Source organism: Anser anser (assembly GCF_964211835.1).
Source record: "Anser anser genome assembly, chromosome: 3".
Taxonomy (NCBI): domain Eukaryota; kingdom Metazoa; phylum Chordata; class Aves; order Anseriformes; family Anatidae; genus Anser; species Anser anser.
Genome location: NC_139722.1, coordinates 119,705,309 through 119,718,490, shown reverse-complemented (window position 1 = coordinate 119,718,490; position 13,182 = coordinate 119,705,309).

Genomic DNA, 13,182 nt, shown 5'->3' with positions numbered 1-13,182 from the left:
CTTCTTCTTCCCCAGTTAACCCACTGCGTGTTTTTGACTGCAGCATACAAACAGGGTGGATAATCAAACCTCAGCTCCATGGGGAGAACTGGTCGCAGCGATCTTCACCAGCTTTGCCTCCTGCCAAATAAGTCTGCGTCTTTAATCCTGTCCTCTTGGTGACTGGATGAAGAGCACAGGCTCCCTCTGCTCCTTGTGTCTGCACAGCAGAGGGCACGGATTAGCCCTGAGTAAGGCATCTTGAGAGACGCGACCATCTGGCTGTCATTAGTTTGATTTGATTTGATGGAATTGGACGAATGTAACAATTAGTATAGCAAAACCTCCTAATTAAATAAAAAAAAAGATGATGATGATTGAGGATGGATGGTTTTTTAATTTTGTGCATGAACGAAAGAACACGTTAATTAAAATCCTGAGTTTATTTATTTTCCTTTTGTAGCAAGCTGCTCCAAGGTCCGTGAACCTGGCTGCCAGCTCACGTCTTTGTCCTGCAGCCCTCCAATTCCTGCACACTGCATTTGCCACCCTCTCCTCTCCTCTACCCCTGCCCATCTGCTCCCTGGCAGCTCACGGCTGCTCCCTGGGCTGTCGGTGCTTGTCCACAGCCTGGGGACAAGCGGGGACAGACCCGAGGGAAGAACCTGCCCCTGGGGTGGATTTCAGGGGTATCGAAGCGCCCATGTTTGAGCTCCACCTGCTATGGAAGCCGGACGCATTCAGCCTTTGTGGTGTTAAGGATGTGCAGGAGGGGGTCCTGAAGTGGGACCTGCTATTCCGTCTCCCTGTATAAAATAGGTTAAAAAGAGAACTAAAACTGGTACAGAAGTGACAGATGGAGAAAGACATCTATTACTCCTGAAGTTCCTCATGTAATAACGTGAAATCCTTGCATAAGAGAGCAGAAAGCTGGTAAGCTGCACGTTAGTCCATGCACAGCCCTGCTCTTTTCTACGAGCTAGTCCTAGAAAGAGCAGTCTGGTTTTCTAAGTTTTGCAGCTTCAGCCTCTAGCTCTGCGCGCCAAATTTTCTGCCCTGGCCAATTAAAATGGCATTTCCATTATGCCTTACAAACTCACAGCTCAAAGTCTTTGAGAGTCCACAGGGCCTGAGAACAGAACATTCGTAAGAAAAACAGTGTGAGAAGTGTAATGTGTTTTTTGGAAAACAAACTACAAATCTTCAGAGTAATCTGGGTCATCAGGCAGCCTTGTGATGAGACAGCAGGATCCTGCCAACCCCTTCGTAGGCAATGAAGATGGTGAAGGGCCTAGAGGGGAAGACGTATGAGGAGCGGCTGAGGTCACTGGGCCTGTTCAGCCTGGAGAAGAGGAGGCTGAGGGGAGACCTCATCACGGTCTACAACTTCCTCGCGAGGGGGAGTGGAGAGGCAGGTGACCTATTCTCCGTTATCACCAGTGACAGGACCCGCGGGAACGGTGCTAAGCTGAGGCAGGGGAGGTTTAGGCTGGACATCAGGAAGAGGTTCTTCACTGAAGAGGGTGGTCGCACACTGGAACAGGCTCCCCAGGGAAGTAGTCACTGCACCAAGCCTGTCTGAATTTAAGAAGCGTTTGGACTGTGCACTTAGTCACATGGTCTAAACTTTTGGGTAGACCTGTGCGGTGCCAGGAGTTGATCCTTATGGGTCCCTTCCAACTCGGGATATTCTATGATTCTATGATTCTATGATTCTATGATTCTTGACTGGCAGAGCTTCTGATACCCCAAAAGCATTGCAGAAAATTAAACAAAATTATTAATAATTAAAAGTCCAAGTATTGAAGAGGTTTAAAGACCCTAAAAACGAAACTAAGCATTTTATGTTTTTTTTTTTTTTTCCTCTAGTCTGCATTGGTTCAGCCAGTGAACCAGAAAACCCATTATTCGTATCGCTGAAATGAGTTGTATCAGCATTCGAGAATTAAATGCAATTAAATATGTGTATGCAGCCTAACAGCAAGGTGATTTTGTGCAAGTTGTCTTGATACGTGTTAAGAGTTGCTGTTGGTGAGCTTGTCACCGAGTTACATTATTTCCCCTGAGAGCAAAACAAATCAACATTTCCCCACTCGGCGTTTCTGAAGACAACGTTTCAGTAACAGCTGAACAGCAGGGTCTGAAAGTGAACTTGATTATAGACAGAAAGGATATTAAAGCCGAGGAAAAATCCAAATACTAAAGGAGCTCAAGGGGAGGAGGAGAAGGAAGAAATTATTATTTTTTTGTATTACTTGGGTTTTAATGCTACGGTATAGACTTTCTCACGCAGGTCACAGATTTAACACAAGTGCACCAGAGCTCTCCCAGATTACCCTCCCTGAAGTAATTTAATAAAAACAGACTGTAAGATGATGAAGAAATTATATGAGAAAAAAAAAAGTGAAATGGGTTTCAAGAATAAGGGGAGCGACCTCTAAACATGTGAGATCTCCTTTTCTGGAGGAAAATCACAAGAAAAATATTACTTCACACTCTTGGGCTGGGATACTTGGTGATACAGGGGAAACCAAGACATTATACTGCTGCTTTTCTTTGATTATGCACACTACTGTGAGAGGTCAACATCTTAAGATTTTTGCACAATGCTCTGGGAGCTCTTTCGCTGTTTCTTTCCTCTGTCAAGCTGCAGCTTTCCTCTCCCAACAGCTGCCAGCTCCGCTACCTGAAGGACGAGTTCTCAGCAGCGAAAGGTGCTTTTTGCTTTGGAAGAAAATAAAAGAAAGCATCGTAATCGTACTCATCACCTGCAGGAAGATACACCGCAGTTTCTGTTTGGTTTTCAAGGATACAAAGAAATGCCTAGTTTGCTCATCTGGGTTCGGGGAAAGCATTGAGCTGGTTTTCTGCAGAGGAATGGGAAACCGTAAAGGTCCCCACAGGCTTTGGCTGGCCTGATTGTCACAGGGAACTTTCCTCCTGGGTCAGGACAGTAGCATATCACTGCCTGCTCCCCATGAGCAGGATTTTACAGGACGGTAAATGCTGGAGGTGAACCAAGAGGTATTTGGACAATGCCCTCACTTGTATGCTTTAACTCCTGGTTAGCCCTGAAGAGGTCAGGCAGTTGGACTCGATGATCTCTGCAGGTCTTTTTCCAAGTGAACTATCCTGTCCCATGCTAAAAAAGCAATACAACCCAGCTGGCACAAGTGTGCCAGCTCCATCACTTTTCACCTGCAGAGATTTTGGCTGAAGTTTTTCTATGGCTGAACTACAGCCAGTAAAACCAACATCGACTTTCTATTCTCTGAGTTCAAAATGGATTTCTTTTCTTCCTGCAGGCAGGTGGAGAAACATCACCACCAGAACAGTTTCTCTTTGCATGAAAGCAGGCTGATCGACCTGCAGCAGCCTGCACAATGCAGTAAACGCTTCCACAGAAACAAGCATTCCTTTTATTTTCTTGTTTGGTTTTTATTATTTTTTAAATTATTATTTCTAAACAGAGCTTTATGGTAGAAGAGAGACAAATCAGAAAACACAGAATGATGGACAACTAATGTCCTCAACAGGTATATATATATATATATATATATAAAAATAGTAGTTTGGGAGCTGTCTCAAATCAGGTGGCCCTTGTTGCCACACGTGCAGCAGTGGCACACGTGGGTGGGTGCCTTGAATTCTCCCTGTTTCTGCTTACAGCCAGGTCACCTCCCGATGAGCCCAGTGCAGACTTTGAGGCATTGCTGCTTAGTCTACAATGAGACACAAATTGGAAACACTGATCCGGGAGAAAAAAAAAAAAAAAAAAGATAAAAAAATGGATGTGTGTCAAAAATGCCAGAGGAAAATAGGAACAAAAGGAGTGGGTGCCAGTCAGCATGGCTTCAGGTGTTACATCCTCATAGCTGTAGTTGGGTTAAAAACAAGAAAAAGACTGCTGTACTGTAGCAACCATCCCTATCTTGTTAACACAATGCTGACTATTTATAAGAACGAAATTAAGTATTTGCTATAGGCAAGTGTGTTGAAAGGAGGAGTGAAACTAAAAGGAAAAAAAAAAAACAACTTTGATTGTTTCCTCATAGATAGAAATGCCATCAATTTGTATCTTGGACATAGCCTGGCACTGATGGGAAATGGTTTGCCAAAGGTGTTGGGACTGTGGGACACAGGCTGCACCTCAAGCTCGCGTCCCTGCTCTGTGTGCTTGATATAGGTGTTCCCCACCTGGGAGCACACAGAGAGCGAGTTACCTGCCTCTCCTTATTTCTGTCTAAAGTATTTTCAATATTTTAAAGGTTAAAGATGACCGAGTTCCAGGACAATAGCAGGAAATATCCAGACGATGCATCAGCATCTCCAGACTTATGTTTTCAGATAATATTATAAATCATCCTGTTTAATTAAAGACCTCCCCCTCAAGCTCCCAGCATGAGGCTATTTGTAGATGGTGGGGGAAGGACAAGCTCCTCTAGCAATCTTGTATATATCTCTTATGCTTTCCTCAGGATTTTCCCACAAGAATTCATCCTACCGCATATTGAAGTAGCCTATTTTTGATCTCTTCTAGTAGTGGGGTCTTATTAATTTATTGCAAAGAGGATAACAAGTGACTGTTATGAATACAGGCAGATAACATCTGCTGTATAGGAATCATGCCTGCAGTCACCAGCTTCAGGCTGAAACCTAGATCCACAGAATGGTTTGGGTTGGAAGGGACCTTAAAGGCCATCTAATTCCGCCCCCTGCCATGGGCAGGGACACCTCCCACCAGACCAGGTTGCCCGAAGCCCCATCCAGCCTGGCCTTGAACACCTCCAGGGGTGGGGCATCCATATCTCAGCCCCTCATCAGCTTCTGCAGCACTGAAACACAAGGAGAAAATTGTGTTGGGTTGAGAGTCGGAGTGGTGGGAGGCAGCACGCGCCTGCCTACAGTAACACTTAAAGCAGGGTATCAGTGCTGGGAAGGCTCAAGTCACAGAAAACCCACCCAGATCTCCAGCGGCCATGTCAGGAGGCTGTGGTTCACCTCGGGGTGGCCCCAGGTCCCTCAGCTGGCCAAGCCCTCGCTCTGCTCCTCGGCATGGCTTTGCCTTCCCAGGCTGGGCTCAGCTGGTCTTCACAAGCAGCTGAACCAGCACGGAAACCGAGGTGGAAGATGCTGGAAGACGGTAGGAGCAGGGCAGAAAGCTGAGCAGAAGGAAGCACTGCTGTCTTTCTTACCATGGGTGATAGCTCCAGCCCTCTGGGGCTTGACTTCCTTCCTGGTCAGCACGGTTTGCAGGTTTGGTATGAATTCGGATAGAAAAGTCTGTTAACACAATGAGTAAAAGTCACGGCTCTCCCTCATGCCAGAGGTCTCCCACCACATTACTGATGGGGTCTTTCTCTTTAATTAGCCAGAGCTGAAAGGGGCAAAGCCCTGCCTTGTTCAGCTGCCAGCACGGAAAGAGGCTCTAGGCGTACATCTCCAGGGAAGAATAGCTGCATCATTAGGATAAACTCAAAATTGAATCTTATTCATGTAATCCAAACATCTTTGATGACTCACTTCCCATCCTTGCTGTACAGTAGTCAGGATATAAATAGCCATGTTTCAGATATAAAAAACTTGCAAACCATCCTCCTAGTAGTCTTTATAACGACAGGACAACTCCGGCAGGGCTAATGGCTGCTGTTGTAGGATATAAAGGGAATATCAATCATAGTTCGTTTGTCATAGTGTATCTGGGATGGACACATATTTTACAGAGCAGGATTGACTGACTTGTCAGGATGCACAGGGATCAGCTACCTAGAGGGATCCTTTCATCCATGAGTGAGATATTTAGGGTGAGGAGAGAGGATAACCACGTAGTGATGTGTGAAGTCACCCGGGGACAAGTAGCAGTAGAAATGGAGCTGGAGCTTTCCTTGGCCAGATACTGATTAGAAGGAATGAAGAAAAATAAATGCGTAGTGAAAAGTGTTTCTAAAATGGTGATGTGGACTGCATAATCTCACTAAATGCATTGGCTAAAAAAACCTGATTTGCTCCAAGCATGTGATAATGGAAAAGTACCAGCAGCCTCAAATGGAGGTCAGGTGAGTTCTGGTTCAGGCAAAGATTGACTCCACTGCAGCTGCGAGTCTTTCATGGAGCATTTCCCATTAAAGATGGTAAATGCAGTGCTAAGCAGAAACATCACAGAATCACACAATCACCTAGGTTGGAAGAGACCTCCAAGATCATCTAGTCCAACCTCAGCCCTAACACTAACAAGTCCTACACTAAACCATATCACTAAGGGCTACATCTAAACGTCGTTTAAAGACCTCCAGGGATGGTGACTGAACCACTTCCCTGGGCAGCCCATTCCAATGCCTAACAACCCTTTCAGTAAAGAAATTCTTCCTAACATCCAACCTAAACCTCCCCTGGCACAACTTTAGCCCATTCCCCCTCGTCCTGTCACCAGGCACGTGGGAGAATAGACCAACCCCCACCTCTCTACAGCCTCCTTTAAGGTACCTATAGAGAGCAATGCTTCTGAGCATCTGAGCATATAGAGAACATCTCTATATGCTCCATATATCCATACAGAGAACATCTGCTTCTGAGATGAACCCAGGTGTATCCCAAATACAACTGCAACCACTACCTTGTCCTGTTGGCCAAGTTCATCATTAAATTTCTTGCTGCTAGGGGACTTTTGGGTAAGCTGAAATGTAGCATCAGGATGCTGTTGCTTCTCTGTGTATTGTATGGAGAAACACAGGCTGTGCTGATGCTCTGGGCTACGTGTGGTTTTCCTTCGCCATGTTAACGTGGACATCCTCTTGTCCCCTGCCAGCCAGGTCCCTTCTGACACCTCTCAGGTACTGCTCAGGGCCAGGACACCGCTAATGTCTGTGGGCACCGAGCAATCGCTTGCAATGTGCCCAGCAAGCATTCATCAGCAAAAAGATTAATGCAAAGGAGGAATTTGCAGAGAGATTAGTGAACCGATTCGGATGCAAGACAAGGCAACTTCGGTCCCTCTTCAAGGAATACATTTGTACATCAGCTAACAACTCTGCTACAGTTTCATACGTCATTAGGCTAATGCTCTGTTTAAATAGAGTTATCAATCATTTTGTGATTAAACCCCTTTGTGCCTGGCAACAAATAGATGGGAAACGAAAGCATTAGTAGGTTGTTTGAGGATTATAAAACAGTACTGCTAAAGCTCCCACTGCTTTTGCCAAAGGTGAAAAAGCACAGAGGAACAATTGGTAGTGCCAAAACAAGCCTCCAAAAGTGCTGTGACTTAAATAGAAACAGATAATTGAGTTGCCTTGGATATGTTCTGACACGCTTGAAGCTTATCATATATTTGGGTAATTTTTTCAGCTTTCCACCCCATAAGTTTTGAAACTTGTGTTTCTTCACCTAAAAAAAAAAAAAAAGGAAAGAAAAAAAGAAAGCTGACATTCTAAAAAAAAAAAAACAACTATAATTTGAGCAGCTTGTGCTTTAAGAAAGATGCTAACTACCACTAGACTCCTTATTTCTGAATTAAAAACACTATTCTTTCTCAGAAGTTACTAAATGTCTAAAGATTAAAATTCAGTTTCACATTTTACTGTTGGATGTCTTCTTTATTTTAGTAACCACTTGCAGGCAGACCCTGTAGTAGTGCCCTGCCTAATTCTCTGTTGAAGTTTCAGACTTAGAGCGTTAATAAAATTTTTCCATCCACAATTATATTGCTAAGTTTAACATCCTGATTTTGGTCATGGGTTTTTCAGGGAAACCACACTTTGTGCATCACATCCTGCTTGAAACACATTTTTTACTTTTCCCAGGAAGCATTTAAAAATGATGTTTATTAGTTCTGTCAACGGCAGCTGTTGAAGTGTTATAACTGTTCTTGTTCTTCATTTCCACAGCTGTAGCTCCTCAAGGAGAACAATGAAGGGTCAAAGGCAATGGCAACCCATTTTCCTGCATCGAGGTCTAAGCATTTCCCCAGCCCTCCTCAACTACAATACAAGAGCACAACCACGAGTGGTGCAGAGCAGGTGGAGAGACATCGGTTCTTCACTTTCTCTTCCAATACAAGCATGAGGTGCCTCTGAATGACACTAGTAAGAGCCTAAAAATAAAAAAAAAAGTGGTTCTTCAAACAAGAGGGAGAAGATCTGGGGCTTCCAAGCACCTGGAAATCCCAAGGAAGTTAACGAACTGGAAAAGCACTTCAGGCTATGAACCCCTCAACTGAAATAGGCTTGTAGAGATTCTGGAAGAAGCATCATGAATGATTGTCCTGTTCCTACTCTTGCCTGAATGCTGTGTTGCTAGAAGGGACTAATGCGTAGGTTGATCCTCCTCACTCAGCTCAAGCTCTTTTGCAGCACTCATGCTCATGAAAATATTTTTCCCATTAAGCAAGACAAGAGCATGTATGATTTTCACGGCAGAGATTAAGTTGTGCTCTCAAGCAGGGGTTTCATCGTTGCATTGCTTCAGATTTAGGCACCCAGTTCTTGGAGTGGAACCCAGCAGCCTGTACCAAAGAGAAAAGTTGGACACCTCATGATGTGATCCATGAAAACAGAATACATTAAGGAGGATGTTAATAGTATTAAAATGTTGAGGGACAGGGAAGAGAGGATTCAGTAATGAGAATTCTGTAAAAATCAGAAAAATCCTTCTGGAGTGAATTTAACAGCAAGAGTGGCCATTGCTTGCTCCAGCTGGAGCCAGATCCTGGGTTTGAAGGAATGCAATACCTGACTCACACCTGTGCATGCCCTGGGCTGTGTCAAATCAAGAAAGGAGGTGTCTGTGGGGTCAGTGGACTCCAGAACCACAATTCTGGACACCTGTAGATCTAAATTCGGACCAACCTTCCAACCTGGGGAAGGTTACGGCAGCTCAGCTCCCTGCCACAGCCTTCAGAGAGCAGCCTTGCAGAGCACGCAGCCCTTCCCTTCACACTGAGGACAAAAGAGCAAACTGAAAGTCTCCGCGACATGATGCAGGCAGCACACGTCTTCTGACAGCAGACGGCTACTGTATGCTCTAAAGACAAAACAGCTCCCTAAACCTTCCTTTAGAGGTTATAAAAATGACAAAAGAAGAAAAAAGAAGAGACTATTGCACCGTTATTCATAATATTTTTATGTCTCAGTTTTCTATATATGAATTTTTCATTTTTTTTTTTCTTTAATAAGTACCAGTGCAGCAGAGAGTATCTTGAAAGAGAGAGACTCTAAGGAGCAATGTAACGTTGTGGAGAGAAATAAGCTAACGAGTGATTTCTCCTCCTAAAAGGAGCAGCTGCTCTCCAAGGAGCAAGCTGGCTCTGGCGGGACGCAGCAGGATTGCTGTCGTGGGAGCTGGTGTGAAGCAGCACGGGGGGAGCACACACAAGAGGTGCCCCCAGACCCCAGAACAAGGTTGTGGCAAAGCAGAACACTTGGGTTGGCTGTGGATCAGTTTGCCCCATCAGCCTCTACCTGATATAATCCAGCATAAACTTCTGCTATCAACATCACTCACCTTTTTCACCCCCATTCCAGAGCAAGCTCTGCTTCCGTCTGATCTGAGGCTGCAGCCAACAGCAAAGTAAGCCCGGCAATCTGGAAAGCGAGCTTGTTTTCAAATACTGGGGGCTGGGAACAACTTCATTTTTTCTGGTTTGGGATTGAAGCCAACCACCATAATTCTTCCTTCATCACAAATTAGACAAGTAACCATGACTAAGCCAATTTAGTTGGAGAATAGTGAAAAAAGATTAGTCACAAATCAACATTTCTACTCAACGCTACTCCAGGGCAGAGTTACGGTGGCTTGGGTGCTTATTTTTGCATTTGTCTTAACATCTCTGTGTTTCTCTTTAAAATGTTGGAAACTTAAATTTAGGTTTCAATTTAAAATCTGCAGTGTGCATTTTCTTGGGGCTGGAAGATCCCAGCAGTGTGCTTTACACACAAGCTCAACCCTAACTCCATCTTCGTGTAACTTTCTAGAATGACGGCCAAATAGATTGCATTAAAAATACATGCTCAGACTGCGCGCTGCACACCATCGCATCCTAACAGAGGATCCTTAACTTTTAATTGAAATACACACGAGATCAAGTCGATGCATTTCCCCATTCATATCAGTTTGTAGGGGAATACAGAGCTAGAATTGCCTTTTCAGCACTCAGCAGATGTGTGAGCATTTACGGGACCACGCGGGACATGGGCTGCTTTCACCTGCCACAGAGCTGCTGCTCACTCTTGTCATCTGAAGTGACAAACAGCTGCCACGTTGGCGGTGACTTCCCTCCCTCCACGCCAAGCTCAGTCGTGCTCCCAACCAGCTCCTGGAGGATGCCTTGAGGACCGAGGGAACGATCCCATCGAGCAGCACCAGTGGTGAGCTGGGGCTGGGGCTGAAGCAGATGTGATCCATAGCCCTTTTTCTTGGGGACTCTTAAATACAATTAGTTAAAAGCTTTTCTAATAACATCATCCTCCTGGTAGGGTACTGTAGTGCAGCCTTTCTGGAAGTTCAAGGTAAAGCCTCTTGAAGGGGCTCTTGATAGCACAGGGCACAGAGACTGGGGCTTGGGTTACAAACTTGTGCAATGGCAGCACTGACCTGATCCGAGGCTTTCTGATCCTCTGAAATTACAGCACTGCTTGTGAGCTTAATAGAACAGGATTAAGACAAAAAATCTGAGTGTCACAAAGATGCTGCAGCAGCTCCAAACACAGCTAGAGGAATCCAGCATAATAGGGATACACACACACCTTATTTTGTGCACAGAAAACCTCGGAATCAGCACAACTGCTTTAGCAGAGCCAAAGACAAACCAAAGAGGAAAATGCAAAAGAAAATCTCTTCTAGTTTGCACCATAAAATGTCTAAAACAATTAGTCACGCTACAAAAGGCATATAAAAATATATTAGAAAAATACTATGCCCTCCAAAGCATTATAGAAAAAATAGAGAAATTTACTGCCTAATGAGGCCATTGCTGGAGACACCTTACAACAGACAAAACCAATTGCTTCATGCTCATTTTACCAAATTTGGAAGAGAAAGTCTTATGCTTTCAACTATTAAAAGTCTAAAATTAGCTACGTGCCTAGCCTTTGACACTGTCCACGTTAGACTTTGTTTTGTCCAACAGCAAGGTTACACAAGGAAAGACACCCCAAAGAGACACACTTAAAAACACCTGCAAATCAGTCACATCCAAATATTTTATAAAAACGCATGAGGAGCAGCTCAGTAATTGGGTGAACGAAAAGCTAACAGGTAGAGTAAGCAACACAGGGGACACCTGTAGCGTTGCAGAAAGAACTGACCCCTTGGAGGGCTCAGTGCCCGCACAGGGCTGCAAACAGCATTTCACCTGCTGAAGCCCAGGGCTCTTTGAGCTGCTGGCAGTGCTTGCCTAAGCCTGTACAGGATTTCCCAGTTCCTTGCTCCCCACTTTGACTGTTTTTTTTTGTTTGTTTGTTTGTTTTTTCTCTTTTTGTTTCCCTCTGGAGGCCGGCAGCCACACACAATGGGCAGATTTTTCAATTAAGCCATATTTCCCCCCAGCTTTTAGTCCACAGAGTCCAGATGCCAATTGTTTGCTGCCTTGTTCCTGCCTTCCCCTTCCTGCCTACAGTTTAACCCCTTTTTTCTCCTCTCTGCTGTCGGGGGTGTCACTTGGTCAGATCCAGCCCTGATGTTGATGGCTGATACAGGATCACAGCATGGTTTGTTCATGGTCTATCCAAGTCAGGTGTGAGTGGCATTAAACGTACACGGATCTTACATCTATGAATTTAGCAACAGCTAGTCAAACATCAACCCGACATTTATCTTCCCTTTGGAGCCCTCTTAATAACATATTTATAGATAAAGTGAAGACATCTTGCTTTTCTTTATTAAAAACACAAATCACCAGCAGCCACCTTAGGCGGGCCTCTCTTGGGGTTTATTCAAACAAGGCCAACAAAGACATTGCGACGATTTTTCTTCTAAATCCCTCATCGACTCATCCCGTACTGCGGAGCCAAGGCTGGGTTCTGGCCCACAGCTGCCGTCCCCAAATGCTTGCTGAGAGCACCCTGCGGGGAGCAAGCACCAACGCTCTCCCTGGATCAGGGATTATCTTGGGCACAGGCTGGGGCTCAGCTCCATGGCAGCGTCGCTGCTGGAGGTATTAAGCCCTTCGTATATCAGGCTGATCCTGGCTGTCATGTAGCCACTGTGCTGCTGTCAGCGTGCTCCGTCACAGCTTACCCTGACACGGCGATCAAGTGCTTGGGGCTCCGCCTCGTGCATTCAGCATCGAGCTACGCCAGCAGATGAAACCCTCTCCCCACTGTGTGCTGTGCCCGCGTGTTGCTCCACATCGGTGTTATCAGGGAAGGGACAACACACGGATGGTTTTTGTGCCATAAAATCAGAGTGGGATCTCAGTGAAGAGCACCTGGATCACGTCACCTGCGGCTATCCACAGTCACACCAACAGGGTGACGTTAACAGGGAAAGGGCAACAAAAAGTGGGGTTTCAGAAGGAAACCCTGTAAGAACCAAGGCTGGAGGACATGAGGATAAACCTGTAAGTACACCCCAAAGTGCACATTTTTAAGAAGGACAACAGATCCAACCTGGAATGAGGGACTTGCTGTTTCCAGACTGGTACCAAAACCCATCAGTGTGATGGAGCAGCCAAAAGCTGCCTGTGGAGACTGGCCTCCCCTTCCAGCCTTGCAGAGAGCCCCCTCCGACACCAGCCACCACTTCTCCTGTACAACACAGGGCTGAGCTGCAAGCATCTGCCTTTTTTGTTCTAAAGTGAAATAAGGCAATATCAATTTTTTTAAAAAAAGGGAAAGATGAACATAAATAACCAAATAAAACAAGATCAGGCTACAAAAAGAGAGAAAGAACGCGCTGTAGAGCAGCAGTAGCTTGGGGAGAAGGCAGAGGAACAAAGTTACCATGACTCGAGGGGATTAATGCACAACAAATACATCCCAAGAAGATAGAAGACTTGCTGATTTGTTGTATCCAGATTCATCCTTCCCTACAAAAGCATGAGGCAGAGCCAGCAGAACGAGTCTCTGAAAAGCCATTCACCAAAAGCCATCAGCACCTGGTGTCCCAGCCAGAGCCAGAACAGCCCCATCCCCGGCGCTTTCTGAAGGGCTGGGATGTAGGAGGAGGCCTTGCAGGGGAACAGTTTCGAATGCCAAAGAAGGATTTAAA